Source organism: Muntiacus reevesi, chromosome 2 (assembly GCF_963930625.1).
Source record: "Muntiacus reevesi chromosome 2, mMunRee1.1, whole genome shotgun sequence".
Lineage (NCBI taxonomy): Eukaryota > Metazoa > Chordata > Mammalia > Artiodactyla > Cervidae > Muntiacus > Muntiacus reevesi.
Genome location: NC_089250.1, coordinates 104992303 through 104999558, shown reverse-complemented (window position 1 = coordinate 104999558; position 7256 = coordinate 104992303).

The following is a 7256-nucleotide window of genomic DNA, read 5'->3' as shown; positions in this document are numbered from 1 at the left end:
ACAAGGTGCTCCTGGAGGACTAATATTGTATCTGTGTCGATGATCACAACAGTGGGCAAGACTGACCTTCTCTGCCTCCAAGGAAGAGACAAGGGGCAGTTCTCACGTTCTCCAGATAGGCTGCCACATGCCAGTGAGGAATAGAGAGCAAGTCTCCAGGCAGGTTTCTGGAAGGCAGTAGCATTCCATCTGGGCCCTGAAGTGTCTGTGGCCAGACACCCCACCCTTGGGACATTCAGGAGAAACTTGTCATCTCAGAGAAGGCCTGTGGTCAGATAAGAAAGGGTATGGGCTCTTCAGTCAGACAGATCAGGCTTGACTGATGGTTCTCCCAGCTGCATGGCCTTGGGCAAGTTCTTTAACCTTTCTGAGCATATAATCTCATGTATGAAATTGGGATATAATGAAATGACAACAGCAAACTCTTATTTAGCCCTGTGCACCAGGTACTGTTCTAAGCACTTTGCATGTATTAACTAATTTAATCCTCACAACAATCCTATGAGATAACTAGCCCCATTTGACAAACAAGGAGGAGGAGGCACAAAGAGGTTACTTCGCTGGTTCAGGCCCTAGGCACATGGGCACGTGGTTGGTGAACAGTTACTGCTGTGACCACAGAGATGACAGTCAATGGATTTTACTGAAACAGGTAAGCTTGTTGGCAGAGTTCAGTCTCCTGGGCAGGTCAGTGTCTAGGAAAGAATTTCAAGAGACAGAAAGTGATATTCTCCAGCAAGCATTAAGCACAATGCATGATCCTTTTATTTGTGACCACATCATGATACCCTGTAGTCCCTGGGACTTCCTGAATGGGGGCCATTTGGGTAAGGAAAGGCATGGGCTCTTAGATCTGGCTTCTTCCTACCAGCCTCAGTGAGCCCCACAGTCCCAAAACCCAGCTGGGTCTTAAAAAAGGAAAACATTTCCTCTCCCAACTGCCCATGTAGTTAACAGTGGTCGTGTGACCTTGTTCTGGTCACATTATATAAGGGACATCTGCTGGGAGGGTCCTGAAAAAAGATTTCCCTCCCTAACAAAGGAGAAATACCTGGAAGGGAAATTCTTTTCCTTCCTGCTCCCTTCCTGGAATGGGAATGCTGTCATGTAAGAAACTGCTACTTGGAGCTGTTGCAGCCATCTAACAGCCAAGAGGCAAAGGTCAAGAAAAAAAAATTCCTAAAGAACTTTGAAATCGTTGCACTGTTTAGCATGGAATCTCTGACCTCCAGACTTCCGGTTATGTGAGAAAATAAGCCCCCATTTGTTTAAGTCACCATTGCTTACAGCAAAAAGTTTTCTACTATTACACCCAAGCTGTTTCAATATATTCATTTGTTTGCCCAATAATTCAGTTATTTAACCAACAAATACCGTCTAGCACACACTGTGTGTCAATCATAATGGAGGGAAAGGAAGATATGACCATAATCAAGACAGATGGGATTCCTGGCCTCATGAATTTCTTAGCATGGGTCAGGGTATTAACAGGAAGGAAAGCACAGAAATGCTACTGGAGTGTAGAACAAAGATAGTCAACCTGTGTAATCATCAAGGAAATTCTTAAAGGATAGTGTATCATGAAGGGTTAAATGCTGTAATAAAGCCTAACATGCAATGCCTTAAATAAGACAGAAGTTTGTTTTGCTTTGTTTTTCTTTTTCATGCAACAACCCTGGGTTTTGCCAGCCATAACACAGGGCTGCCCTCTCTGGATTCAAAATGTCAGCTCCCGTTGTTACCATTTCCCACCCAGTAGGAAGAGGGGCGTGGAAGTGGAAAGCAGCCAACTCCTTCTCTAAAGATGAGAACTTCAGAATGGCCATCATCAAGAAGTCTACAGATAACAAATACTGGAGAGAGTATGGAGAAAAGGGAATCCTCCTAAACTGCTGGTGGGAATGTAAATTGGTGCAGTCACTATGGGAAATAGTATAGAGATTCTATTTAGAAAACTAAAAATTGAACTACCATATTATCCAGCAATCCTACCGCTGGGCATATATCCAGACAAAACTACAATTCAAAAAGATACATGCAGTCCTATGTTCATAACAGCACTATTCACAATAGCCGAGACATGAAAACAGCCTAAATGTCCATCAACAAATGGATGGATAAAGATGTTGTACAGTATACAATGGAATACTACTCAGTCATAAAAAAGAATGAAATAATGTCATTTGCAGCAATACGGATGGACCTAAAGATGATCACACTAAGTGAAGTAAGGAAGACAGACAAATACCATATGACATCACTTATAAGTAGAACCTAAAATATGACACAAATGAACCTATATATGAAACAGAATCAGGGACATAGAGAACAGACCAGTGGTTGCCAAGGGAGAGACGGGTGGGAGAGGGTTGGATTGGGAGTTTGGGATTAGCAGATGCAAACTAGTGTATATAGAATAAATAAATGATGGAAGTCTTATTGTGCAGCACAGGGAATTAAATTAAATATCCTATGATAAACTGTAATATAAATATATGAAAAAGAATGTTCATATATGTATAATGAATCACTTTGCAGTACCGCAGTAATGAGCACAACATTGTAATTCAACTATACCTCAATAAAAAATAAATTTAAAAAGAAAGATGAGGACTTACCTGGTGGTGCCATGGACAGAAATCTGCCTGCTAGTGCAGGGGCACAGGTTCAATCACTGGTCCGGGAAGATTCCACATGCCGTGGGGTAACTAAGTCCATGGGCCCCAACCACTGAGCCTGTGGGCCACAACTGTTGAAGCCCACCCGCCTAGGGCCTGTGCTCTGCAACAAGAGGAGCCACGGCAGTGAGAAGCCCACATACCACAACTAGAGGAGCCTCCACTCGCCATAACTAGAGAAAGCCTGTACGCAGCACTGAAGGCCCAGGACAACCAAAAATTAATTAATTAATTAATTGAATTTTTTAAAAAGCGAGCTGTTTGTTTTAAAAAAAAAAAAAACAGATGAGACTTTGAAGTTGTCTGTAGACACATATAAATTGCTCCTGCCACATCCTATTGGCCAGATCTTAATCATGTAACCACATCTGGCTTGGAAGGGAGGCTTGGAAATACAGTCATTAGCTGGGAAGCCAGGTGACAATAGGTAACAGCAGGGGAGGCTTTATTGCTAAAAGAAGCAAGGGGAAAGTGGTCCTGAGAAAGAATTAGCAGTAAAGGAATGAGGCTATTTTCTTCAACCCAGAGAGCAATGGGAATTCATTGAGGGTTTCAAGCAGGAAGTGCATGGTCAGTGTTTTTAAGAGATCACTGTGGCAGAGGATGGAGTGGAGAGCGACAGATCATACAGGATTTGGCTCTCCATCTTGGCTGGAAGCTTCATGAAGGTGAGACATGACGCTTTCTCCTAACTCTGGGATGATTGCAGGGAGTTTCTCAACTCGAAGTCCAGTTGAGAGACCCCCTGCAGGGCCGAGGACTCAGGCTTTTCAGCAGAAACCCTGACCCTCTGTCCCCCCCTTTTCCTCACTCATTCCCCGCTTCCTCACCACAGCACAACTGCCAGCACCAGGGCAGACACCAAGTCCCCTCTGTCTACAACAGCCAGGCTGCCTCTGGGATGACCCCAATCATCTAACTAGCAACCGGGTCTTGGGGGGCCCCCTCCTAGGCAAGCCTCGCCCACTTCCTCCTCTGCCTGCCATAAATGGGCAGATTTTGCAGAAGCCTGATGTTGGGAAATGAACCCGTTTGGTGTTAAGAGCTTCTGAGCTCTGTGTACACCAGCACCACGGCAGATGTAAACACTCACGGCCTCTCTTCCCTGGCTAGATAAACTTCAGGCTTTTAGGGGGAGGCACCACCCCATCACACTCACAGTGTTTAAAAAAGGTGTCAGCTGCAGCGCGTGCTCTTGGCAGACTGCAACTTTCCCTCTCCCAGCTGAAGTCCCAGATTCTGGGCCACTGATGCGCAGGCCGGGGGGGTGGGGGGCCCAGAGTTCATCTTCTAAAGGGGCCAGCCTGGGACCCTCCGGTTTGTGGACAAGGCAGGGCGAACTGTGAGGAATAAATCCTGAGATGCTGTGGAAACCCTCAGCATCCTCCAAAAGCTCTGCCTGACCTACACAGACATGTTTTTTAGTTTAAGCTTTAGATTCTGTGAAAATAAGAATGCTACTCCCATCATCCCTGACTGGGTTATGTTCTAAACTTTACTCATTATTTGTTATTCATGTATTCATCTGAGATTTATTGAGCACCTACTGTGTGCCAATGTGCCAGGTTTTACACTACCCTGCCCACTCAAAGTTCCCTAAAATCCCATCACGGCCAATCCCATTAGTTAAAGGTTTTCACATCTACCTATCTATTTGTCAAGTATCTCTCTCTCTATTAGATATGTATCTACTTATTATAGATAGATGCTTCCATGGTGGCTCAGATGGTAAAGAATCTGCCTGCAGTGTGGGAGACTTGGGTTTGACCTCTGAGTTGGGAAAATCCCCTGGAGAAGGAATGGGAACTCACTCCAGTACTCTTGCCTGGAAAATTCTATGACAGAGGAGCCTGGCAGGCTATAGTCCACGGGGTCACAAAGAGTCAGACACACCTCAGCCACTAAGCCACAGCATTATAGATAGATAGATAAACAGATGATACATGCAATATATACAATCTACCATCCGTCACCCCTGAGTCATTTTAAATTTGATTCATCATTTTCATTCAGTCCACCTTTAGAGGGTACCTGTGATATGCTTGCTACTCTCCTGGACAAAAGAGATAAACAAGACAAAGACACAGCCCAGACCCTGAGGAACCCCCCACCTGTGTGACAAGGAGGCGACCGAGAAGTGGCTTCATGAGACCTGAGGCCGACAGGCGGGTGCAGACTGTGCAGGACGAGGGAAGCCATAGGAAGCGGCCCCTGCACAGGCCAGAGGACCCGGGGCCAGCCTCCTCCCCTCGGGGGCGCCCCCTCCTCTTCTCCAAAGGAGGAACTAGATCAGGGCTCCTGGGTCTTTGAATTTCATGGACCAATAAAGCATCAAAACACCTAATTGAGGGAACCATACAGCTCATCAGCATGATATTCCATTGAGTAAGAAACATTAAAGGAAAAGAAAAATCACGGAGGCAACTACCATCTACCATCACCATTATTTCATGAAACAAAGGATATTTTAACCCCCAAAGCAAGAAGCGCATAGTTTCAGAATGAAGGCTGATTTTTCCAATGGGATTCATTTACCCAAATAAACAACTCCCCGAGCCGTCCTCGACCTCGTTTTGCCCAGCCCAGGTGAACTTCGAGGTGACCAGATGACCTGCAGCCACATGTGACCCGCTGAAGCCATGACCAGGCGACATGGCATCTCTGGGATGCTGTTGAGGGGCACCTGGGCCACAGTGCTTCCTGGAACCCCTTTCTTTCTCCCGTCCCTAACCCCTGCAGCAGCTCCCACCGTCGCCTCCAAACACCCTGACATACAACTCCTCTTCCATTCTAGTCTTCAGGACTCCAGCTTCAAAACCACAATAGCACAAACCGTGAGGGTGACTCTAATGGGTCCTTCTAGCTCAGAGTGATCCGACCTGGGGCTGTCCAAGGCCACTGTCTCACCATCACTGCTCAGCCACCCCCTTTGCCCACACCCGCTCCTCTCCCCTTCCTTCCCCAGGGGTTGATCCCATGGGATCCTTAATAAGGAGCACTCTAAAGTCGGAACCAGAGTAGCCTCCCAGGAGTACCCAACCTGCGCCGCCACTCAGCCCATCCAACAGAACCGGTGGGCGGCATTCTCCTCCACTTCCTGGTGGAGGGAACTTCCCATACAAATCCTCGAAGACCAAACTGGAGTCTGGACGTGTGCAGAGGAGCTAAAGGAATTCAGAATGTTTTCCTGTTTTGAGAAGGACCGGCCTTCATGTCCATTGTTTAGTGATGGACTTTGCAGGCCAGCTCTGCACGCTCCTCTGTCCAGGGTGGCCCCACCCTCTCCTTCTACGAGACAGTACATAGTTGGAAAACTACAAGACACATGATTTAAGGGGGAAATAAAACTCTTAGATTTAACAGTTCCAAAACATAATCCTCATGTAAATACTGGAGGTGGTGGGATGCTGGCGGGGAGGAGAAACGGGTACCATTTGGGGCTTCTCTGGTGGGTGACACACTCTCTGGTGTCCTATCCTTGCACTCTACTCGTACCTGAAACTCAAATTCTCACAGCCTGAAGGAGGAGGCAGAACCACCAACAGAGTAGGTTGCCCCAGCTTACATCCTTATTTCTACACATTCTGCCTCCAAAACCCTGGTCAGTGGAGCATGAGACAAACAAGCCCTGAAACTGGAGTGTCTGTTGCTCTCCCGCCAAAAGACATCAGAGGCAGAGGTCATTCAGCAAAAGACAGTTGTCCAAACAGAGGCTGGTGGCCCAATCCAGACAGGGAACAGGCCTCCCTCTGCCCCATGGCTTGGCCGTGGGGTGGGAGCCATTGTGTCCTAAGCTGACTCTGGGAGGGCAGGGGGCCCAGGGTCCTACAGTATACACAACCACGGGAGGAGTAGGGGTCCCCGGCGGCTGGCTGGAGTCCAAGGAGATGAAGCACACTTGAGCCCTCCAGGCTTTAAGGAGGGACATGCCCTGCCCTTCTGGGGCTGCCGGGTCTTGATGGTCTACACCCCCACGGGTGTGCACAGTACACGAATGTGCATGTGCTTACACATGCCTGTTACACACACGTACAGTCACTCAGACACAGCAGCTTCAGGCAGTGCCCGACACATCACACAGTCGGGGCGGAAGAGTGGAGTCTGCGGGCCGCCCCTCGGGGTTTTCTGGAGCTCACAGGAGAGGCAGTGAGCTCTGTCCTCGTCCTAAGACAGTGGTTCTCAAAGTGAGGCCCCTGAGCCAGCAGCATTAGCATCACCTGAGAACGGGTTGGACATGCTTTGCATTCCATCTTGGCCACAGAGCCCTGAGCAGGCCCCAAGGCCTCCCACGGGGCTGCGGCTCCTTGTCACGCCTTTTATGCGTCAGCTCCCGTGCTAAGCAGACTTAACATACACTATCTCATTTAAAACTCACCAAGGCACTGTGAGATGCACGCTGTATCGTTCCTATTTTTTTTTCAGATGGGGAAACTGACGTTCGAAAAGGCTTAGGAGTCCTTGCCTGGAGTCCCCGAGCCGCCCAAGCCTGTACCCCTAGTCACATTCTAGATGTAGCTGCGGCCCCGCTGAATGTAAACACCCTACTGAGGACTGTGCCCTCCATGCCAGGCCCCACCC